At 40.4% G+C, this 25933-nt stretch overlaps 1 protein-coding gene across 5 annotated transcripts in view; it reads right to left on the bottom strand.

Annotated features, from left to right (window-relative positions):
- FOXP1 (forkhead box P1) overlaps positions 1 to 25933 on the bottom strand; it is a 549781-nt gene that overhangs the window by 465850 nt on the left and 57998 nt on the right. For all 5 annotated transcript variants that reach the window (XM_031471119.2, XM_064496312.1, XM_031471116.2 and 2 more), the window contains exon 2: positions 16503 to 16632. The gene's annotated coding sequence lies outside the window, so the exon portion shown is untranslated. The remainder of the gene's footprint in view (positions 1 to 16502; positions 16633 to 25933) is intronic.

The following is a 25933-nucleotide window of genomic DNA, read 5'->3' as shown; positions in this document are numbered from 1 at the left end:
TTTAAATTCTGCATTCAGAGAAGACTACAAGGAGCAGGGAAGGTATAGCTCAAGTGGTAGAGCACATGTTTAGCATGTAGGAGGCCCTGCGTTCAATCCCCAGTACTCCCTCCAGAAATAAATAAACCTAATTACCCCTCAAAGTAAGATAATCAAATAAAACAGTTAAAAAGTATTTTTTTAAAGACTAGAAGGAAACATACTAAAATGTTCATTTTTATGGTTTTACAACAGTAAGAGAGTTAGTGATTTTACCTTCTACTGCTTAAGCAGGATATTATTTATGATGAAAAAGTAAAATTTTTCAATCATATTTAATTGGCCAAAAGATAACAGAATCAAGAACACTGGAGCATAATGGCCCCTAAATAAATGTAGCCAAGAGAAGAGTGTGAGAGAGCTTCTAAAGGAAGATAAATCATGACTGTCACCTACCCAGGTACTTCTAGATAGATTTTTTTTTCACCGACACCTCCAAATTCAGAATACTCCAAGTTAAAGTCATAAGTTTACAGCCTCTGCCTACCAAAGCCTTTCTCACCAAATTTCCCATCTCTGATAAGCACACTGCCATCCAATGTCAGGCAAGTTCAAACGTGAGACATAATTTTTTTCCACCCCACACCTCCCATCCCCAAACATTCCCCCTACCCTCTCAGCCTTTGCTGCAACTTCTATACCATTGGTCCCTACCCCTACCTTCTCATCCCACCATCATCACCCAACGTCAAGATCTTTCCTCTTCCCTGTAAGCTGCCACCATGCCTTTCTACACTTCCTCCATAAAGGGGCATCAGTTTCATATCCTACATAAGCAACATCAAGCATTTTCACTAAGCGAGCTAAGATGATGAAACCGCACTATAAAATTCTCAATGGATGTAGCAGCTATGATTTTTTTAAGGTAATGATTAGTATAAAAGTAGGTTTGATCTCAAACATTTCTACCAAAATATAACCTTAATGGCAAAGGGGGAAAGAGGGACAATGGTAAATGTCCACTCATGAGAAAGGAAGGGTCTGGAAGCACAAATCCAAGGCGACCTAAGTGTGCAGGAGTGTCACTAATTCAGCAATATTCCAAATACTGTGACACAGATGTAATGGTGTGCTCATCCTCATTTGAGATTTACAGGTCTACATGACAAAATAGAACATAACCTTAAAAAACTGATTACTTGCTAGCAGCTGATGTCAAACATCACTAGTTTTTTAACTGTCTGACTCTCCAGCTCGATGTGTCAGTGTGGTGTACACAGGATCGACGGAAAGAGGTTTCCTCACCATCAGATTATAATCCATGAGGGAATACTTATTGCTATGCTGCACTTATAGTAGATGAGATGAACTAGTTTGTCTCTTTTTTATTAATAAATAAATTAGTGAAATCAATTAGGAGTCTTTTTTATACAATAAATCAATGAAATAAATTAGTTTTTTTAAACTTGAGTAACATTTGAGCCCCTTTTGAAGGAAAAGAATTTCTCAAAGATTGATGATTTCAGAAATATGGAGCTGATATGCTCTGTAACACATAGTTCCGTAACATACACGTCCTATAACAGTGGTCTCCAATAGAAATAAAAGGAGCCACATACGTAATTTTTAATTTTCTAGTAGCCACTTTAAGAAGATAAAAAGAAACAGATAAAATTAATTTTAAGGAAATATTTTATTTAATCCAATATATCCAAAATCTTACCACTTCAACATGCTGCCGGCGTCGCTAAAATTCGATGTGTATTTTACACTTAGCCCATCTCAGCTCAGACTACTCACGTCTCTACTTCATGTGCCCAGCAGCCACAGGTGGCTAGTGTCAGGTATTGGAAGTACAATTCTACAAGATCATCTTGCCATGTCTCGTGAAAAAAAAAATTCCCTGAAGAAACTCCTATCTGAGTCTGTCTCAGAAAACAATCAATATTCTGTAGGTTGGCTGTATTTATTTCCACATGGAAGGTCTTTACCAAATCTAGATGAGTGTTCTAAGAAAGTCCTATACCACGTACAAGTCTTTTACCTCCCAAATTATAAATAACTCCTTAAATTCCAGACCAAACCAGCACTCATTAACCAGTTTTGTTTGTTTTTAACTTAAGTTTCCCTTTGGTCGTCTTCACAGTTTAATAAAAATGATTAAGGATATGACATTCCCTGGGAATCCCATAGCTTTAACAATCTGTTTCATTAAGGAATTAGTCTAAAGGAAATTTATTGACACATCTCATTTTTCCCTCTTCTTCTTGGTAAGTGACACCTATGATTTTCAAAGATGAACGGCTAAAAATGAGGGGCTGGATGTATCACCAGAGCCTTGAGCTAGTACGGTCAATACAGTTTCCTCTGGCTGGTGTCTACCATCTTTCTTTTCCCTGCAATGGGTGAACTATGAGGGTGTGACACAGCGCCCTCCAGAGGATCCAACAGAAACAGCATAAGGTGCTGCATTCCCCTGCCCCCGACTAACAAGTACATAAAAGTTCAAGGAGCTGGGAGTGCCCCAGTCTAGCCATATCTCTGAATTCTGAACACTTAAATCCTTTCTCATCTCCATGGATTTCCTGTGCTTCTAAGTATGCTCCTAATAAGCCCCAAGAAAATATAAAATTCTCACAATCAAATGCAGGTGAACCATCATACAATAAAGAGTCTGAGAATTGTGTGTAGGCTGCCATGACTTGGCTCATTATTCTCATTTCCTTAATAAAATGTACTTTTAAAATAACTCTTCATTCATATACTTACAGTAAAAAAAATATAACATTTTGATTCAAATACCTCCAACAAAAGCAATCCTGAAATGTACAAGATGACATAACATTAAAAACAAAGAAACATTACTAACACCCTAGTAGTATTTCTTTTGTAATATTTTTTAGCCTTGCATGCAAAATGCTGATTTGAATATGAGTGCAACATCCAACTCAGGTAACCATGACACCTCCAAAATAGACACAAGTAATAAACATGACTGAAATCTCGTCAGATTATCCAAGTGACATTGGAAAAGAATATTACAAAGTAATTTCTAATACTGAGTATTTGTATCCATACCTAAAGTACTAACTGAAATAAATCTTCAGAATGAAATTTCCCCAAATGATTAAAGTAAAATGTGAAACCTCACAGTTTATATAAGACAAGAAACATTTGGCTGCAAATGGTTTTATAATTTTGCTAATTAAAAATTATCCCATTTTCACTTTGGATTCATCATGTAACAGAAACAGGAATAACCTTACCATGCCAGAAACACAAGCAAATGATTAAAGTTCTAACTCTCAAAAAAATCTTTAAACGTTGGCAAAACATTTCATTAGGCTACAAATCAAAATCCGTCTGTCCTTGACATCTCTTTAATGCCTTCCAGATTCCACATCTACTTTTTTTAATCACTCACTGAATCACTCAGAAATTAAAATACGTTAAAATACCACTCATCTTGGACGTCTAAAAGAGTCTTCTGATATCATACAACCTCTAGGCCCCTCCACATGAGCCATGGACCCCTTATGACACCAACTGACTTATGGAACGTAATCAATGAATTTCACAATGAGAACAAATATAGAATATTCCCAGAATCATGCCTTCATCAATAAATCTGCTACATGTGAAGAATGTAAATAAATATGAAAAGGGGGCCATCGTGAACTCTCTTCTGAAGTTTGCCAAGTGGAAATGGGTACAAGTATGATTAAAAATAAAGTCAATTTCAGGCTTCCAAGGTGTTAGCAACACAACATGCTTAGAATAAAAAAGAATGTGAATGGCAAGGAGGCTGAATGACGAACATGTATTTCTCTGTAAAGCTAATGAAGGCAATGTTTACAACGCACACTTATTTATTGATGCTTCCCTTCCCCGAGGCCTCCACATGCCACGGAGTCAGTGTGTGTTAATGGCACTGAAAACCAGAGAACCTTCCAACTGCGAGTTACAGCAGTCACTGTGTCAGTGGAAACAATGAATCACAGACATTCAACCTGGGATGCGCTGTGGCAGCACCTTACATGTGTCACCAGTGTGTCATGTGACATGGCTGTTGCCATGGTGAGGCTCCATGTTAGGGAAATGTGTGAAGTCTCGTAGAAGGCACCCAGCCATCCCCCAAGTTACCCATGCCCATGAGTATATTTTGAAATCTTTCTCCAGCCGATAACATTGTGATTGGCTTCCTCTCTGGCAATCTTGTTGGAAGAAGGCGGGGAGAAAATCATTTGGGAAAAGCTGAGAGAAAATGAAGTATTTTATGCCCAATGTCTGGGTGTGGGGGCTCCAGCCCATTGAGAATAGCAGTATCTTTAAAAATAATTCATTTCATCTAAAAAAAAGATACAAATTTTATTTACAAACCAGAAATAGATTCACAGAGAAAACAAACTGGTTACCAAAAGGAAAGGATGAGGGGAGGGATAAATGAAAGAGTTTGGGATTAACAAATACACATTACTATATATAAAATGGATAAACAACAAGGACCTACTGTATAGCACAGAAAACTGTATTCAATTTCTTGTAATAATGGAAAAGAATCTGAAAATATATACGTATGTTTGTTTATGTATAACTGAATTGCTTTGCTGTACACCTGAAACTCTGAAAGTCAACTACAGTTCAAAATTAAAATTTTAAAAAATAAATTAAAAAAAATAATTCGTTTAATAATTCAGTGGAATAAGAGGGAACACTCCCCAAAAAGGGGAGGTAATTTTTTATGTTACTTGTATAATTTCTATGCATTAAAACAACGGATAAAGCAAAAGAGACTCAAAACCACATGATTTCTTAAATAGAATAGAAAAACCATATGGGTTAAGGATAAATGGATGAATAACCCTAGTCATGTTTAACAAAAAAGTCTCCTCTTAGACTTTTCTTACCAGAGTCTCCAACTTAACCCGAGCACTTCTTCTGTAGTCTCAAAGTAGGAATAAAAATCATCACAGGCTCATGGTCACGAGGATTAAATAACTTACTGCATCTATGGGATCGAACGAAGGTTACGGCGCACAGTGAGATGCTACTGTGGCCACTAAAACGACTACAGTTATGACTGCAGCACTGACACAGCTACCTGGCTCAGAGCAAAGCAAAGCCTGTCCCAGCATCCTGACTTTCAAGGGGAGATTTATGATTCTTCACCACTAGTTTCTTTAACTGCCACCTCCCCATACTGGTAATTTAAGAAGCAAGTTTAAGAAAAGTCAAAGTGTTACTCTTTCAAGTGATAAAAACAGTTTGGTCAAAAAAGAGGCCCTTTTAAGTGAATTTTATATAAACGTAGGCACAAAAAATACCCCTCTGTGGCCACTGCTGCCATGAGAAATGACCCAGATGGCTACAGGGCACCTAAAACCAAACAAGAGAGGGACAGCTGAAGGAGCAAGGGATTTTCAGACTGGAGGAGGCTCAAAAAGGACGTGTTAAACTATACGAAGGCATCTGACAGACTTTCACATAGAAGAAAGGGGTTTCATAGAATCCCAAGGCACCAGACCAAAAGATGAGTGGGACGCCTTGAGGTGGTAGATTTTACTCCTGTGCTAGCCCTAATGGCTGGCCACAGATAACATGGTCTTCCTGAAGAACAGAAGTTCACCATCCCAGAGTTATTAAAATAGGCTGGATGTTCACGTAGTACCAATTCAGCCTCAAAGATTTAGACACAAGACACATGCAGACAGCAATAAGCTCCCCTATTTATGCGAATGCTAAATGTCTAGGAGTCTTTGAACGTATGTGATGTGTATCACTAACACGTATAGATATACATGAAAGTTCACATTCTGGGACACTCAAGAGAGGTAATGGCAAATTTGCTATAATGACCTCTAACCACATTTTTTATTTAGGGAATACTTTAGGACTAATAGCTAGCTATACTAGTCAGTAAAAATTACTACATCTCAACTCTTTTTTAACATCTTATATGTATTAATGTGTATTAATCTCACAAACGTCTGAGTTAGATACTATTACTATTCACAATTTAAAGGTGAGGAAACTGAGGCATAGAGCAGTGTAACTTACCCAAGTTTATAAGGATAGTAAGTGGCAGAGCCAGAGTTGTCTGGCCAACATCCTGTGCTCTTAATCACATTTAGCTGTTTATTACACATTAAAGGTTCTACGTCTTGGCTCTAGATCCTGGCATACATTTATTTTTCATTTAACAACAACAAAAAAGATAAATTAACCAAGTACAAGGCTTTCAACATAACTCTACCTTTGTTGTATTCTCTCTCCTACTTCCTCCTCTTTTTTTTTTTTCATTACAATGGACATTTACGTGAAAACGTATTTGCTTCCTAGGCCTTGATCGTCTTTTCTAGATGTTTATTCCCCAACGGCAAAATACTTTGATTCATAAATTATGGCTTGATGAAAACCAGAAACTCATTCCCCTTCACAGCCCAGTCAGTTTTATCATGATACTTGATAAAGAAACAGTCTTCTTTATTCTCCTAGACTTTCTTGACAAACATCCTTTTTCATTTCTCTCCCCGGTCACACACTTTCTCTGACTCAATGCTGTGTGTCGTATCTTGACCTCCACTCTGTGAATACGCACCCTTACACGAACCCACTCTTTCCCGTGGTTTCCTTGGCCTTGTCGTCCCCTACCTGTTTACAAGGTAACAGGTTAAAATCTTCAGCAAAAGGGGAGAGAGGACTCAAATGTGATCACTCTGGTCCTCCAGAGATTTCTTTTAAAAATAGTCAAATGATACACATTCTATGTCTCCTGGTCTCTAGTCTTCCCTCAAGATAAAATAAGGGATATTTAGGGAAAAAAACTTCCTGCTTTAATCATTCAATGCTGACTCTATAAAAGTTTTGCTGTGCCCAAGAACCCCCTGTACAATAATTCTTATATTTTTCTTTAAACCTCTCCATTTTACTAAGTGTTGAGTTTAAGCAATAATATCTGGAAACCAGACTTGGTGGGCTAGTAGTATTTTGCTACATATTCATATAGAATATGTATTTATTAAAATACGACCTCATTCTTAAATTTTCAAAAATGTCCTAGAAATGTGATCTTAACATTCCACTGTTGAGACATAAAACACCTATCAGACAACACTGGGACTGAAGAGAAGACAGATCTTAATACGTCACTTTCAAAGTCCACTTTTTTCCTGTGACTTGTTTTCCCTCTCCCTTCATCTTTGATCCTCAGCCTCACTTTTACTTCTGGTTTATATTTCTCCGTTTTAAATAAAGGAACGGGGGAGGGGACTCACTAAATTTCACTTGAAATCAATAAATAATCCAAACACACAGAACAAGCCTATCTCACAATGTGATCTGAACAAAAGCTGATGACACTATTATTTCATCAGCAACTGGAGAGCAAATGAAGAGGCCCGAGCATCATCAGAGCTAGAACAAAGGGCCAACGCCTCGCCAGCACTGCACGCTGCCCCTTCTCTAGACCAGAGCTCGCAAACCACAGGCCCTGGGGCCGAGTGGAACCCTACACTCGTGAGTGTGAGCAAAGAATAGTTTTTACATCCTTCAAGGGTTAGGAAAAAAGAAAACCACTACTGCTTTCGAGTGACCTGCGGACATCATACAAAATGCAGGTGCCTGTAAATCAATTTCCTTGGAAACCCAGCCACCTCTGTTCCCTTACAAGCCGTCTAAGGCGGCTGCTTGCACACGACAACCAGGGCGAGGAGCTGTAACACACCAGAGAACCTGTGCAGCCTGAAAGCTCTCCTGTGGCTCAGAAAAAGCATGCTGATCCTTGATGTGGACAGAGAAGTTAGATGACCCTTTTACCATCACCCACATACACGAGTATTTTTATTTTTAATTATAGAACTTTTCCAAAAAAACAGCAGAAAGCAGAACATAAAGAATCTCCAAGTATTGAGCCCCGGATCAGATAAGAAGCTCCTCTCTGTGGCTGGGGCACTGCCCAGAGGCGCAGACACACACTGATCAGCACCAGCCAGGCCTCCTTTCTGGTGGTTTAACCCCCACCTGAGATTTAACCCTCCTCCATTCCTCATGCAATCAATTCTGATGACGATTAACCATCACAAGAGGAAACTATCCTGATACCTTTTTTAAAGCAGCAACATTATTAACAATTAAATAGCTGCCATCACACATGCACAATAACTTTCTTATATTTTAATATGCATATCCATAGTCTGATTATAACAGCCTGGAGAGATTGACAGGAAATGACTGAGTGTAATGGCTCCAAAGGAGACACTCCATTGATCAGTAAATAATACACGTTTTTTGAAACTGTCTGACTGCATATTTACACTTGTCAACTCTTACACACTTTGGTGACAGAATTCTTTTTCAATCATCTATGTAAAAAACTTTAATACTCATTTGTAAAATGTTTTTAATAATGACAAAAAAAAAAAAAACAAAACTTCTGGGATATATAAGGTTTAAATTATATCCACCGAAGACTGCCACCCGGAGCATTAATTGCTACATCCTTAACATTCCCAGTTATGTTAGGGTATTTGCAAATGTTTCAAAAAGATTAAAATATAGTTTCAAATAACACATACCAGGTGCTTACAAGGTGTCAAGCTCGTAAGAAGGACTTTTCACAGCCAACAAGGTAGATGCTAATATTGCCTCCATTATGCAGATGAGGAAACTGAGGCTTGGGCAGGTGCCTTGACACAACCAGGGTAACAATGTGAGTGAGCCCTGGGGATGGCACCTGAGGCTATCTGCTCCAACTTCAGAGACCAAGCTCTCAAGGCCTGTGCCTGGATGTAGGCCTGGAAATCTGTATTTGACACAATTCCCAGGCAGCCCTTGGATCACACTTTGAAGAACATGGCCCCTAGGATCAATGGGCCCTGGGTTTATGTCCCCTCCAGTGCCCTCAAAACACTGCCCACTGGAGAATTAGAGAAAATCCACCACCTGTATATGATAGCCCCCAGCATGTTACACAGTCACAATAGCTTCTGAACCACTGTCAGTTTTTACAGGTTAGTCAGGGAATGCTTGTATGTCAGGTAAAGTCATTTTATCTGTATTGTCCAGAAAATTACTTCAACTCCTGGCTGATTAGGTTAGCATCTCCTTGCCCTAAGACTCCGTGTCAGTTAAATTACAGCAGCAGCTGAGGGCCAGCCAAGGTGGGATGGAGGACAGGGGAACATGAAACTGGTTCTCCCCAGTGATTGGTTTATCAACAGCAGACTAGATAATGAGCTAAATCAGCCTCTCCCTGCCCACCTCCCATCCACCTTTTTTTTAAATTATAAAAGTGGTCAAATATACAAAGAATTGGAGAAAAGAGTATAATGAACCTTATATACCCATCATCAAGATTTTAGAATATCAAGATTCTGCTCCATTTTTTCTTTTCTGAAAATGTGTAAAGGCAATCTCAAATGCCATGCCATTTCACCCTTACACCATATTATTACACAGTATTATTACACCCTTAATAGTAAATGCATATGTGGTAAGAAAAATTCCACAGAATATACCTGGAACTAGCCTCCTGGCCATCTAGTCTCAAAGTCCATCCTGGACGGGCAGAAGTCCCTGTACTCCATAGACAAGGGGCCCAAATGTGTGTGACAAAGGGGCAGGCCTGACTGTTCCGGTGCCTGGCTCTAGCCCTAGACACAAAAGCCCAGGAGCCAAGGTCTTCGCTTCCTGCACCCCTTCTCTGGAGCAGCTGGCCACCCAGTCCTATGTGTTCTGTTCATACTGCACCAAGGAAGAAAACTCATCTGCTCAGATGTTAGGAACTCCATAGGCTGCCATCACCAAGAACATCTTTAGTTTAGAAGACGTGAAGGAAGTACACAACACCAAGCCCCATTCTATGGATCTGGGAGATTTTAGACTGAGGAAAAAGCCAGTAGGAAAGGAGTATTGTTGAAAAACTTGGAAGTGATTCCCTTTTATAAAAAACTGGCTCTATACAAATCTGGTGTGTAGATTACGCTGCCATTTTAAATGACTTGGATTCCATTTCTTCCATAAAGACTACAGCTATAAGCTACAAAAATCTTCCCTGTCTGTATCAAAGAAAAGGGCCTCAAGGAAGCACAGAATCTATTGAAAGATAAGGACGGAAGTAGCATGCCCTCCCTTTGACATTGGCCCAACTTGAGGGAAAACCACTTGTAAAACTTGCTATGTGATCCTGAGCAGCAACTTAGACACTGAGCTTCTGTCTTCTCAACAGCAAAACTGGAATAATAATATCGAGGAGAGAGCCATGCTGTTGAGATTATAGAAGATAACTGACATGAGAGCCAAACCTCTGTAGGAAAAATAAATACCTAATGATCTGTTGCTAGCATTATTTGGGACAAATATCACTAAAACCTCATGAAATACAAGGAGGGATAAAAAAGATCTCATCTCATGAGCCTATTTCAATCAAGCAGCTGGAGCTGCACAGTGAACAAACACCGTGTAGGGAAAATCCAAGAGCCACCACCGGAACGGACCATAATAGGGGCTCATAGATTTTGACATCCTTGACCAAAGCCAACCATATCATCCTACAAATATGGCTCAACAGGTTAACAATTCACATGTTTACCCACAATCACGTTCCAGAACTCGGGTTATCATGATCAACACAGTTAAACAATATGTTGAAATTAAAATGTACGTTAACTAAGTGGTACTTAAATATGCTAAAAGCTCATTTTTTTCTTTAAGAAGGAATTAAAATGACAGAAATTCTTGACAGAATAGTTCAGCAGCCTGCATGGAAACACAATGGAAATTTCCTTCTCTTAGCCTATGTGCATTACTTGAACCAAGTGAAGAGAAAACAGATTATTTTCAAAAACAACATGCAATGTAGTTTAAGTTCCTAGAATTTTACATCACGGAAGACACCGTTTGAAATATAATAGTTAAATGCCTTCCTCCCTGGTACAGCTTGCTTCGGTGTATTGATAAAAAACCAAGATTAATATGCAAAAGGAAATTGTGAGAAACTTGCCCTGCACCGGTCAGCACCTGGTACATGCGTGTGCCCCTCCCTTGAGAAACTGCACTCGGAGAGGGAAAGTCAGGGTTTAGCTCTCACCTCACCACTTCCTTGCTGCGTTTGAACCTGAGTTGATGCACAGGTAACAAGAGGGTGAGAAGAGTCTTTTTCTTGCCTTTTCCGAAGTTACAGAAATTGGAAAAAAAAAAACCAAACCTACAAAACTGTAATGTTTCACACATGTAACCCCAAAAGCAGATAAAAAGTTGAAAATAAACTGCCTACCGAATCATACAAATGTAGCGTACACAAGATGTCAAAGATCCAATCGTGACACAATCAGATAGTTGCCAGAACTGTGCATGTGTAAGATTCTCTCATTAGCATAACATGCATTTAACTGCTGTGTTCCAGATACTGGGGTAAGGATGGGGTACACAAAGGAAAACTACAAAGACTAGTCAAAAGCCATCTGCATGACATGATTCTGGCCACACCCATGTAAATGGTGAATCTGTAAGCCTGCTTCCAAGAATTTAAGTGGAATAATTCTGAAGCCACATCCACACTCGGCAGCAGAAAAAAAGTGATCAATTAGCGATGTCTGCCAGGGGCACAGAAATGGGCAGGGGTAGGGGAACTACAAAATCGAAAGTGTGTCAAAGTTTGCTGCTTTTGATTTAGGCAAAGCGCTCAATGCTTTGTGCAGATGTCATGGGAACAAAAGCCTGCCCACTACATTAAAAGTTTACTCTACAGTGAATTTGTATGTCCAGAAAAATGTGTGTTTAATCCCATAAGGGGCTTAGAGAGAAATGGAAAATATCTGCAATATAAATGCAGATTACCTTTATTACAAAATTGGATCATATTCTCATTCCTAGACTAATTTCCTATATCATAAAACCTATATTCAATTTTATAAATAGCATACACCAAGAATCATAAATTCAGTTAATGCAGAAATTTAACAGATTTTTTTTAATAAAAGTGAGAAAAGGCTGTTTTAGAGCAAGTATCTGAAAGGACAGAAAGGGTTCTTTCTTTGAAGATATGTTTTTCTCTCTGACTCTACCTCCTTGGGGACATAACTAGAGAAGAAATAAATTTCACAGCTAATATATATGAAGTAACATGTTTAACATTATCCAATGAATTTATATCTACCTACACCACATAAATTTATCTCATATGAACTGTCACCTCTAAGAGAATTCATTAAAACAATGTTACAGCTCCCGAATTAAATGCAATCTTCTAATTGGAATTTAATCTTACAATAGTAGTTGGTAGATTTTCTTTTTTAATTGACAAATGGAATAATTCATTAGTTTGTCTTACAGTTCTGTCTGAAGAATTTAAAAGTGACACAGGGACTGGCTGGCCACTGCTGTAGGGTATTACGGAGCTGTGGGTGGGGCAAGGGGGGATGCTGGAGGTTCTTTCAGAACTCCTACCACTGCTTATGGGCGGGAAAGGATGGACACTTTTCCTCTCACCATCCTAAATTACTGCATTACTAATATATTCCATTACCTTCATGTAAATGTCATGTTAATTTCTGATCTTCATCAAGCCAGACAATGGTTTCTACCTTGGCCCCCAGCCAATTAGCTATGTGGAAAATATTCAGCCAATTACATGACCTGTATTAGGTTAGGGACTGAAGAGAAAGGCAAAATAAACGCCTCAAAAACACTTTCGAGATAAAATGTAAGTTGACACTGTCTTCACTTGCTGGAGTCCAAGTTATACAATCTGATAGACAGCTGCCAGCACTCATAACTGCTTATTAAATCTAGCCTCTCTTTATGGTGTGAGAGAAGATCTGTATTTTTACCAATATTAGGTTCATTGTGTTATGAAAGAGACCAAAATACTTAAGATCATTCGCTCCAGCTTATAAAACATATTATGTAGTATATTAAATTGTTAAAATTACTTTTCAAAGTCAAAATTTCAGGGACTGGAAGTTTCAGCACAACCAAGTGGCTTGGCCCACTGACAGGCTCCCACACCAGGTAAATCAGAAGGGGAGCCCATTGGCCGGCTCTCCCGTTCCCAAACACCTGCTATCTACTTCTGCCTCTTTCCAGAAACTGCACCACCGCCACACCCTACCCCAAACCCAATGACAAAAATCCACATTCTTGAGCTTTATTTAAAAAAAGAAAAAAAAAAAAAAAGCAGGAACTTCTAGCCAAAATGTAGCCCATTATCAAGCCTTAAATGAGAAGGATTATTTTCCCTGTTTTTACCTCTTTCTAGTAGGTCAAAAGCTAAGCATTTGATTAAGAGAGAGAGCAAAAGGGGAACTATAGGCAAATCAGGAAAAACAACTGGTGACAAACTGTTGCATGATGCTTATACTCTTATATCAGCTCCACCAGCAAGGGACAATTTATTGGTAGGGACAGAGGCAAAGACTGACAAATAAGCCAGCATATTTGCTATCTAGAGTCAACTTGTTATCTCAGGAAAACTCTTATGCAAATCCAGACTGTTATTATCACATTTACTAATAACACTGTGGCTAACTGCCTATTAAATATACAGCAGACTTAGCTGCTCTTCATTCTTGGAGTCTTGTGATGTGCTTCAGATAGGTACCAATGTCAAGTAAAGCTTCACACTGGGAAACAGGAGCCAGCTCTGATTCCCTGCTGGCAAATTACAGCATTAAGGAACCACATCACAGAGACCCAACTCAAGGGCTCAACCCTTCTATATCCTGCCCCTAAGTTAATTTATTATGCAGGGATGGTTATCACCAACATAAACTGAGTACACTACCCAATCACCCATTTTTCTGACCTTAAAATTGTGCCATAATGATCTATTTGTATAAACCTTTTAGCATATGGTTTCATTTCCTTGCATTGCAGGGAGGTTATCTATTGTTAGAGCTGCCTGCTCCTGTGACTGGGACCCTGCTCTACCATGAAGACACTTACCATGAAAACATTCCAGTCAGAATTAGAGTTTATTTCATGCCTAAAGACTCCAAATTACCAGCTGTAACAATTAATTGGTGCTTCTTTTGGTTACTCAATAAACTGTAAAGTTTTAAAAGCTGTAGGACTATGAATACATTTTTGACAACAGAAGGATTAATAGCTATCAGATATATAATGCATCAAAGTCCAGGCTACTGGATCATGGAGGAAGAGAATTAGTCCTTTAAATGAACCTTGAAGGTATGCTTTGAGGATAAACAAGGATAGAAAATCAGAACACATACTCCAGCTCATCAGATTCCAGGGATCTCTACTTCCTACTAACAATACAGTGAAGGCAAATTTACTACAATCTGATAAATACAAAGCATTTGCTTAGTTAGGAGAAAACTGCTTTCAATTGGACCTAACTATATTTTTATCAGTTCAAGAGATACCATTTTCATTTACAGTTCTTCAGACTCAATTTTCAAATAGCAGGCCTTACCCATGAAATTAATGAATAAAATGAGCCTGGTCTTCAACAAATCCATTCATGTGGTTTTTGTTCAATTTCATACATCAATTTATGATTGTGAGTTTGACAGACTCTATGAATACTGAAGACAGAGATGACACGTAACCTCAAACCTGAGTTTGTTGCTATTTCAATACCTTCAGAATTCCAACCACTTCTATGAATTCTCATATTTCTATGAGACAGATCCAAGCTTTTGTTCTCAACTCTACCTGGATCCCCAAAGATTATATATATATATATATATATTTTTTTTTTAAGGCCTGCTACCTGATCACTGGTCTACTGACCATCCACAAAAGTCTATCATAGCTATGTAGCAATGGAAAGCCTCAGAAGAACTTCGTAGGAGAGGGAACCCCAGGCCTTGCCCAGGACCACTCCATAAGATAATCCCAGCACTCTAACAGATCTAAAATTCCATGACTCCATTAACCATTTCTTTTCCCTGTGGACTTCCTTGCCTTATGTGTTACTGTTTACTATTTGCTTTATTTCTTACCAATGAAAGAAAGAATACTGTGAGGAAGATACAAGACTTTGTTGTTCCTCTATCTCTAGTTCCAGCAGAACAAAAGACAAAGGACAAGCAGTAACGTATCAAACTAATCTAAGTGGAATTGAATTTTAAAGCCCACAGGCTCTTTGAGGGTCATCTAGTCTCTGATATTTGGCCAAGTTGCTTCACTAGGGCTCTTTTTCTCTCTCCTTTTTAATCTATGAAATGGGAATAATTTGTCTAAATTATCTCTACCTGTAAAATCTTTAAAAAGTTGGCCCAAACAGCTGAATGCAAAACAACATCTTAAAAAGACACTTATCAGCAGAGAAGATTTACTAAACTGCATGGGTTGGATGTCATAATCCCAATAACTGAGATAAGCTAGAAATAATCACTGAGGACAGAAAACCGAGGACACGGCTATGACCAAGCCTAGGGACATCTCAATTAGACACCTTGTTTCTCAGATGCCCCATCTATAAAATGAAGGGATTTTACACAGACAACTTCGAGGGCCTTGTTAGCACTGACAAATAGCACGCTCTAAATACAGGAAGTCAAACCAGAGATTAACTTGTCATAACTAACATATCAGCTAGCTATTAGGTCTCCCAATTTCCAATATGTGCTCTTTCTACATCACTATACTTCCATTAAATTGAATCTGTTTCAAATACAACTCTGCTAAGACAAGCAAGGTGAGTTTATGCCAATGGTTCTTATCATCAAATGCCATTCAGTACAAAATTGAAACCAATGGTTCTCTATAAAGGCTCATTTTATGATCAAGCTATCATTGAATGATGTCAGAGTTTTTACCCAAATCACCTTGCCTCAACCAGGTATTGTCGCTGATAAAAGTAAATCACAACTGTTCATTCATTACTACAGGGGAGCCAGCGATCTCTGAGGAATGTGATAGAAGCCATCACATACAGAAAATGTGTTAACAGAAAAAGATCAGCATGTCCCTTCTCACCTCCCCTAAAAATTACAATGAATAATCTGAAGAAGAGAACTATGATAGAAAGAAAAAAATGTTCCTAGTCTTTCTGAAAATCTTTTGAGACTCCACAATTCCCAACCCTTTCGCTTTCTCAAAAGCCCTAATCATGTAGAAGGCTTGGGATGGGACCTTCGCAATGAACAAATCAGACTTAAACTCCCCCCACAACTCAAGATGAAGTCATCATAGTCTTATTTCATGGTAGTTTAGCTTGTAATGTAACCAAGAAAGCAATGACTCTTTCAGTTGTGCATGTAGTTTAGGCAGTTCACCTTTCAAAGCATGCTTAAAAGAATCATGCCAACAAAAAAACTTCCCCTGTGTCCTAATACGTCTTCTATAAATCCTCAGATCACTGTACGAGTTATCTGAAAAGGTTATACCAGAAAGCAACGACAGGGTGTCTCTTCTTTTGAAACTAAGAGTCTTTCATTTTCCGTGTAATTGTTCTGATGAACTTAGGATGTTAATCAGTTTCCTGCACTGTGTAGGACCCTCCAGCTGACATCTGGTCTTCTGAATTTTCAGATGAATAATCGTAAACATTCACTCACCCTTTTGGCCAGCAGGCATCACAGCCATCCGTTCATGGTTGACAGCAAATCAGAGAAGGGATAGAAGCCCTCACCATTGCCCAAATGCTTGGTTTGGAAACTGGAATTGTCAGCAAAAGCTCCTGGGACACTGCAATACAAAAACATTTTTTTTTTTTTTTACACATAACTGAGATGTAACTTCTAAAACCACCACTTCCTTAAACTTGAAAACAGCACGACACACATAGACTCTAGAGGTAGGGGAAAACACCTTTCAAACAAGGGTATGTCAATTTATCAAGCGTGATGCTGTAAAATATGAACCGGAAATACGGTTTTGAAAGATATATTTACCAATTACTTCAACGCAGACACTAGAAGGTTGTTGTTTATTGCAGACTTTGGGCCAAATATTTTACATGTCTTGGCATTACAGAAATATCCTTTTTAATCTCAGTAGAAAGTGCTCAGGTAACAATAAGCTGTTTTAATTCAAAGCTTCCCTGGATAAACGTACCAATTCCTAGTAAGTAGTCTTTTCCAGAAAGTAAAAATATATGAAAAGAAAAATTATTTCAAAAATAATAATGAACATTAAAACTGGCAAGAGAGGAAACCATAATCATTTCCCTTCAAAATAATTCCAAAAATGTTTATGAGTGACATAATGAGCAAGACCCAGAGAGATCTCCATCAAGAGAAAACATATGATGTAAAGTGCAGACATTCAAGCAGAGAAGCCTGCATTCTGGGCCCAGTATTGTCAACAGATGTGTGACTCCAGGAAAGCCACTGAACAGCTCAGAATCCCAGTCTCTTCATCTGCAAGGTCCAGCCATTAATTGATTCTCTCCAAGGCCCTTCTATCTCTTAGCATCTTTGTCTTTTGGGATAAAGCATACTTATTCTAAATAACCTAAACTGTTAGCTTCTCCTTTAAGCTTTCTGATTAAAAAGAAGATTTTTACCACGAATCATTCTTACACTAATCTGTCGTCAACACCAAAGCTGTGCTGGCGGCAGAGGGTTCTGCACGTGCGTAGAAGAATTCTCACCCTGGCTCTAGTGCCCACCCCTGGTGAGCCTGCACCCTGGACAGATGACAGAATCCCCTGGGCATCCACAGAAGGCTTCCATTCCTCTCCACAGAGCACAGCTCAGACGCCCATGGAAATCTGCCCAAACACGTTACAGACGAGTGTTTCTCAGACTTTACTGTGTGTGTGAGGGTAACTTGGAGAGCTTTGTGAAACACAGATTCCTGGTCCACCTGCTCCTCCAGCTACCTGGAAGGCCATCAGTTTACTTCTTACACAAGTGGTTCCTTCTTGTCACAGGGTCTTAGGGGCAAAGGCCACATCAAGAAAGCTTAAGCTAGTTCCCCAGTGACTCAATTACATCATCCTATTTACTTTCCCCAGAGCTCTTTTTTAATATATTTTTATTAAAGTATAGTCAGTTTACAATGTTGTGTCAATTTCTGGTATACAGTATAATCCTTCAGTCACACATGAACATATATTCATTTTCATATTCTTTTTAACCGTAAGTTACTACAAGGTATTGAATATCCCTGTACTATACAGTATAAACTTGTTGTTTATCTATTTTATATATAGTAGTTAGTATCTGAAAATCTCAAACTCCCAATTCATCCCTTCCCCAGAGCTCTTGTCATCATCTATCAACTTTTTTCTCATTGACTTATTCGTCCTCTCCATGAAAATATAAGCCCCATAAGACAAGGGAACTTCTCTGTTGTATTTCATCACTATCCTCCAAAAATTCAGAAAAATGCCTGGCTCATTGTAGGTGCTCATTACAGAGTCAAGAAACAAACCAACTATGGAAAGAATTCATTCCTCGGCATCCTGTACAATTGCCATTTATAGAAAACTCACACTTCACTACTGGTTTTAAGTATTTTACAACAGTTATTCCATTTAATTCTACTCTTACCACAAGGTTCCCAGGAGATCCTCTTATCAGCTCAAGATGCCGACAAGAAAACTGAGGCACCGAGTTTTCGTAACTTGCCCAAGATCACACAGCTACAGGGCTTGACTCCACAAAGCTTGCGCTCGTAACAAGCCCGTATTCTTCTAGCCAATACCCTAATACAAGAGTTTTGAGTGCCAACCTTGCACTAGACACTCTTCTGACTGAAGCTTGCCAGAGTGAGTTTTGGCTCCAAGGCCTTTCTGACTCTGAGCTTCCTTGTTCATACGAGAAAGCTAAGGCATCCCACAGTGACCAGGTAGATAATGCAAGTGAGCAACACAGGCATGTATCAGGTACAGGGTGCGGTGAGGAATGTGCAGACTGGAGGCCCCAGGCTTCACCAGCTATCCAGGGCAGACTGTGCCCCACAGGCCCATTAATGCCCCGCAGGAGCAGAAACCCACGGCTTCAGGAGCTTCCAGTTCTACAAACAAAGGCAGTAATCCATCACTATTTTTGTGAAATTTTATAATTCTTCAAAGATAACAACTAACCTTTGAATAGTACACATTTCAAAAAAGAAAGCAAGAGAAAGAACCCTTGCAAACCCTGTTACCAAATGATCACTGGGGGTCAAAACATGGCTCAGGTCTGTGATTTTTGAGGGATTCGGAAGCACAGAGAAGCTGCACAAGTGAATACAGAAAAACACAGCGGGTATCCGGGTAGATAAGGGCTTTCTAGAGGAATTATCTTGAGCGAGTTTTGGAAGGAACTGGAAGATGGGGTGGAAAGGACATTCTACAAGATCAGAATGTCACAAAGGCTTACAGGTGGACTAAACAGGCAAGTCACTCCAAAGAACTGCAGTGAGGAGGGAGAGCCATGCAGGAGCATTCACTTTCGTTGAGGGTTGGAGTGGCTGCCGGTTTCTAGCTAAAACGTAAGTTGGTCAAACAACGCTTAACAGTATCAGTGCTGTCCTGCTTGACTTCCCTAAAGCATGAAAGTCACCAGGCAGACCCGAAAATAAAGGACAAACTGTGACTGTGGTTTGTGGAATTTGTTTGTTTGTTTGTGTGTTTTGTTAAATATCCAATAAACCCAAGACTAAATTCCATTTCCACCAAGCTCTGTAACTTCAACCAAAATATCATATGAATGATATATACTGTGGTTTTTATATGTATTTACAGTATACATACTACAAATTTACTCTACATATACACATATATACTATACTATATATACACACATATAAATGCTATAAAATACAAACTCTGACTGTAACCAAAATACTATATAAATGGTACCTACTGTAGTCTATGTGTTCACAGTGTATATAGTATAAATACACTCTATATATAGACACATATATAATACATACACATACACAACATACAGACTATAAAATGCAAGCACTGTAACTCTTACCAAAATACTATATAAACTATATGTACCAGTTTTTATATATATGTATTTATAATACAGATACTATAAAATACAACACACATATATAATATACACATATACATACGTGTATATATATATACTATAAAATCAAGCTCAATAACTCTAACCAAAATTCTGACCTATAGAAATGAAAAATATAGCAAATGAACTTTAAAAGACAAAAAAAAAAAAGAAAGAAAGAAAGAAAGAAAACACTAGACGAGAAGACAGTATCCAAATAAATTATCCAGAACACTGCCCAGAGGCAAAAAACTGTCTACCTAGAAGAGTATGCCCAGAAAAATTATCTTTCAAAAATGTAGGTGAAACAAAGATCTTTTCAGACAAACAGAAGTTTATCACCTCTCTACAAGACATTCAGAAAGATGCATTTCAGACCAAAAGAAAATGATTTCAGGAAGAAATTTCCCCGATTTAAGGAGGAAGGGGGAGCCAAAATAACGGAGGACTTGGGAGTCAATGCAGTGAATGCATTAAAATGACAGGCCGATCTCCAAATCTAACAAAATAAAACAAAGTCTGGCACCACCATCGCTTGCTCTCCAGCCCGGCTCACTCATTCACACCAGCTGTCAATCACTAAGGCCCTGGACTGCAAACTGGATACGCGACAACAGCACCAGCCTGAAATGCAGATTTCTGCCCCCACAGTCCAGAGACTCTCAATCCAATCCTGGGAACCCACATTTCTACAGGATACCCCAGAGAACACTGATGAAGATGTGTCCTTGCCTCAACTCTGAAGAGCTTGCACCCTCCCGGGCCAGGAATCCAGGGAGCCCCAGGGGCTCAGCCCGAGGAGGTCATGGCGGACACACCACCTGGCCTTTGTTCTTTTCCACTTCACCAGCACCCCAGAGAGCACCTTGGCCCAGGGGGTCAGCAGCAACCCTGCCTCCACCCTGCTAGTCAGGAGCTGCAATAAATTAAAAGCCCATTAAAATATTTTAGAGAAAAGCCTAGAAGTGCTGAACCATTAATTATGCTATATTCAATCTGTTTTCCTGGAGATTTGAAAAGCCAGATTACCATCTTGGGGGTCGTTAGAAAGAATGAAGCTTTCTCCCTTTTCAATTTACATATTTAAAAATGCATATATTCTTCCAGGGGCTACTACAATGGGCTTTCCAAGTCCAACGGCCACTCTACAGTCCAGCCGTGGACTAAGAAGCCTGTTTTAAAGGAAGGAATCAAAGCTCAGGGCCTGTGGCTGCAAAACAACTAGAGGAAAACAGGTAGAGACAGCCACAAAACAACAGGGATGTTTTCTTGTTTTGTTCTCCCCTGTTTATTTTTCCCTGAAGCAATCCTTGCTGTAGGAAAGTCTGCAGGGAGCTGGAAAGAGCAGCTGTGGTTCCCTGAGGCCAAGACCTAGCAATCAAGTTGTTTACCAAACACTGCCAGGCACCGGCAAAACAACAACAGCACAGGCTGCATCTGCATCTGTTTTTCCAAAACAACCTCCAAAGTCTGGGGCTTGCCTGGTACTTCCTGGAGTGGCCGAGAGGAGAACTCAGAAGTTAAAGGCATGAATTGCCTTGGGGGTCAGCTCTCTTGCCCTCAGAGTAATCCATTATTCCGTTTCTTTTGAAGAGTACCCACCCTAAAAATAAAAAGGGTTGGGAGTCTACAGAGTTTCAAAGCAGCAGATTGACATAGACAACCTGCTGCTCACTGGCACTTCCGAGCATGGTAACAGAGGCTATCTTAGCAAACTGACATACTGTGCCAACCATCCAACACCTGAAGACATCCAGCAATGGTCCTCAGTCTTGGACGAGCACCAGAATCTCTGGAGGGCTAATAAAACATAGACTGCTGGGCACCCCCAAAGTGCATCTAATTCAGTAGGTCCACAGTAGGGCCTAAGAATCCCCAGGAAGTGCTCATGTGATGCTGCTGCTGCTGGTACAACCAAGCACCACGCCTTGGGAAGCAGTGCTGTGGAGCTACAGGCTTCTTAGCCATCCTGAAGCTCTGGGAAGCCCTTTCCCACCTTCACCTCCCCCATGGATTATCTGAGTGAGCATGACAGAGTCAGACCCATAGAAGTTCACACAACAAAATGCACTGGGTGGCATTTGTCCTCCAGATCCTCCACCCACCATACTCCCCCAGCCCCATGACCTCCCAACTGTGCTCTGTGTCCTGGAAGGTTACCCTGTCAGATGTGTCAACAGGTACCCTTGCCCTCTGCCTTCCAGCCGGTACAACCACTAGAGGTCTCATCTCAGGAGGACAGAGAAGATGGGGCATTTATCGCTGGGGCTCCCATTCCCCCCGTGGCACTGGCGGGTACTAGGAAAGATCATAGCTCCTGCCATGCAGCCCTCTCCACACAGCTGCTCTCCCCAGGTTCTGCTATGGGCCCTTCCCTTGTCCTCCAGCCCTAGGAAAGGTAAAAGCCACCTATTTCCTGACACGAAACTCAAATCCAATGTGTTCTCCACTGGCTCTCCCTTGGTTTTAGAATGCTAAATCTGGAGTTGTGTGTACCCACATCACATAAATATGTAAGTGTATTGTACATATACACTCATATGCACAAATATATATGTACATATGGATGTACATACATACACATATATATCTTTACAGATTTTTCAATGTAGCTCAATCAGGCAGGGCAGGAGACCTGGGAGACCCATGGCCAAGGCCATTTCATGGGGTTTGCACCTAAGTTCCTCCAGGTCCCTGAGCCACAGAAAGAGTGGGCCCACCCTGTCTAATCGGTTACACAACGTGATAGGAAGGAGAGCATTTATGAGAGCTTCAATCCTTCTCTAATTTACTAACTGAGTTTCCTTTGTTGCAAACAGCACCAAAATAGAAAGGGAACAGAAGTGGGTGGAGCAGGCTCCATCACCAACTCCTGGGAATAACTTTCTGACAATGCTGAACCCAGTTCAAAAAGCACATCAGCTGCCAAAAAAAGGTGTGCACTGTCAGCTCACAAATAAAATGCCAATCTGCCTCAATTAACAAGGCTCAGAAAAGAAGGACAAATAATACTTCTGTTTTTAAAATAGTCATAACCTCAAGTGTACCCTAAATGAGCATGTATCTGAACAGCTAAGTTCTAAAGTTCTAGTTGAAACAGTCACCCCGATTTAACCAAATGGGTCATCACTCCAACATCCGTGGCTTCAGTGAGCCTAGCAGACTTCATTTAAGTTCCCTAGAACAAATCACTACTACTTTTACTTAAATTTCACTAATAAGATTGTTTTTCAACTCACCAGAGGACTTTTTGGTATCTATGTTCAAAAACAACTTTTTTAAGTAAACCCATTAGATTAATTAGAACACATGGGGAATATGGTTTCCATGTAATTACTTTTCTAGTTTACTGAGGCTTAACCAGAAACCTTTACTGTTTGTATATTGCTTTTTTCCACTAAAACCCCCCTTAACATTCCACTTAAAACTTGAAGGCTGGTGTTCCCGCTGAAGCCCCCTATCTTTCCCATATCCCCAGTAAGCAGCCCCGCTTCTGTCTGAGCCCTGGCATAGAAAATGAGTGACTTCACTGTAACCTCCTCTACAAGGAGGAGTTGTACCGTCACGCTGGTGCCTTCCAGACATCCTGGAGTCCCTCTTCATCCTTCACCTTGGCTCCAAAATTCACTTTTTCCCACCACCCTCCAAGATCAACATCATGAATAATCTGAAGACTTTGTTTCTTTCTTTAAGATGTCCCTTTCAACTTTCCCAGAAGCCGTTCACTCAACATCTCTTTACTTCAGACAAAGAAGGAAGAGTTGGCCTTTCTCTAATCCTCTTTCTTCGAGCCAAGTTATTGCTCTGCTAACAGTCTACCTTGCCTGCCATCTACCCTCAAGGAGAACACCACCGTCCCTCTCCACTGTGATTTCTAGATCCTTCAAAACGTTTCCTTTGATGACCATATGTGAGGGAACCACTGCTCCCAGCTCAGCCACACGGCTTCTACCTCTAAACATCGAGGATGTTCTTCTACGCCTTTCTCAGATGTTTTAGCATATGGCTCACAATTCCATCTAGATCCCTTCAGTGTGGCCACATCTATCAGCCTCAACAGCCATGAAACTGTTCCTTCCAACAGCCTGGCCAAGGCTTAGGTCAGGCCTGCTACAGATCAAGTACCACTCAAAAGAGAAAAAGTTTGTTCACTGAGAGAATACACAGCTGGTTATCTTAACTTCCTTGCCCTAAAAGCTTCCAGTCTACTTGAGATGCAGCACAGTGCAGCAGGGAGCGCATGGGCTGTGGAGCAGCAGCCTGTGTCCCGCCCCAGCTGTGCTGCTTACCAGCCATATCCTCAGGCAAGCTCCCCTCACAGAGTAAGGGCTCACTGAGTGCTAACAAAGCACTACTACTCCTTCTACATCTGACATGGCCAAAACCTGGATCTTGCCATCCCTTAGAACTGCTCCATCTGTAAGACCTTGAATTCCGAAATTCACTAACACCCACTGGGTCACCTCTCCTGAACCTGCTCCTGGACTGTGCTGAAACAAAGCCCCATCACTCAAGCCCTTAACTCTGCGTCACATGCACAATTCATCATCCCCCTCCTAAACGTCCTCTCTTATTCAGCATCTAAGGCTCACTCCATGTACCCTAAAAACTCCTGTATCACCCAGGAGGCCCTTGTCTTCTCTACCAGCTTCCGGCTCGAGCCATTTGGTTCCATCACCAGAGTGAGCTGGGTGAGGCCAGGCCTAGCTGTGATTCATGGTTGGTATCCTGGATGTCTGCACCGCAGAGCCCGGACACAGAAGGTCATTATGTGTGATATTAATCTGGGTTCTTTCAGGGAGCCAGGAAGATTCTTCCTAAGCCTACTTGGCACTCAATCTGTGACAAGTGGCTATTTAAGAATCACGGGAACTCCAGGCTCAATGTCACAAATACCTTCCACACGTGCTGCGGTTCAGTGGCACCAAATACAAACCTTCCACCCTCACTGGCAAACTGGGCTGGGCTAAGGGGGAAGGACTTGACAAGGCGAGCCGCCTACTGGCAGGGCGAGAGGTGTCCCTGTCCCTGAGGCCCTGGGGAGCCTCAGTCGCTCCCTGGAAGAACAGTCAAGTGAACAGAGAGCTGGCTGCCATCTGGGCTCTTTATAAGGCTTTTGTGGTAAACATGTTTACTTTCTTTTCATTGGCTGGGCTTATCGTGATCCAGTGTTTTGTTTTGAGCCTTGCTCTGTAAACATGTTTACTTGGAGGGGAGAGCTTTCTGATAGCTAGGACACTTGATTTTCACACTTCTAAATTCAAAACATATTTCTCACTGCCTGTGGTAAACAACTCAAGGTGGTAAACAAATTACATCTCCTCTTCACAGCAGAGCAGTGACCACTATGGTGTACCTGCTCAGAAGCTGGAGCTGGAGCTGGACCGTGGGGAGTGAAGGCTCACTGTGGAGTGAGAATGGGAATCACATTCACAGGGATGACGGGACTAACAGGAAACCTGTCATGGTCACTTTTTACAACAGTGGGTCCTGCAGGAGAGCAGCAGACTCAAGCCTCAGTTTCCCCAGGGGAAACATTCTACAGGGACACCAGAGGTCATCTTGTGCATGGAGGGGACCCATGTTTTCTGGGAGAAGTTAGTGAGGTAATCAGCATACACAGCTGATGGGGGAGGAAATAAAACAACTTTCTAAAAGTGAAAAAACCAATTAGGTCACAGTATTAACTGCAATTCTTCAACATGTCTTCTCGGTGATGATTTCTGCCTGTTTTACAATCAAGAAAAAGGCGGTGGCTTCCACTGTATAAAGGAGAAGTCCTCCACTCTTGGAGAAGGAAAAAAAAGGAGAAAAAAATGAAAATAACTTTTGAAAAAACTAACAGTCTGGAAGTAGCTTTTACAAGTGCTCTTCACAAGGGCCGTGCTGTGGGATGAAGCATTAAGTCCCCCCCACAGCTGGGCCAAAGCTCTCTTCCCAATATTCCACCTAGAAACAAAAGCCTTCTTACTACAAGGCCTTGGAGGTTAAGTATAAATTACTCGAAGGCATAAAAACAAAGAGGCCAAAAATCT

The sequence above is a fragment of the Camelus dromedarius genome, chromosome 17, assembly GCF_036321535.1.
Source record: "Camelus dromedarius isolate mCamDro1 chromosome 17, mCamDro1.pat, whole genome shotgun sequence".
Classification (NCBI taxonomy): domain Eukaryota; kingdom Metazoa; phylum Chordata; class Mammalia; order Artiodactyla; family Camelidae; genus Camelus; species Camelus dromedarius.
This window is presented reverse-complemented; position numbering and strand designations above follow the sequence as displayed.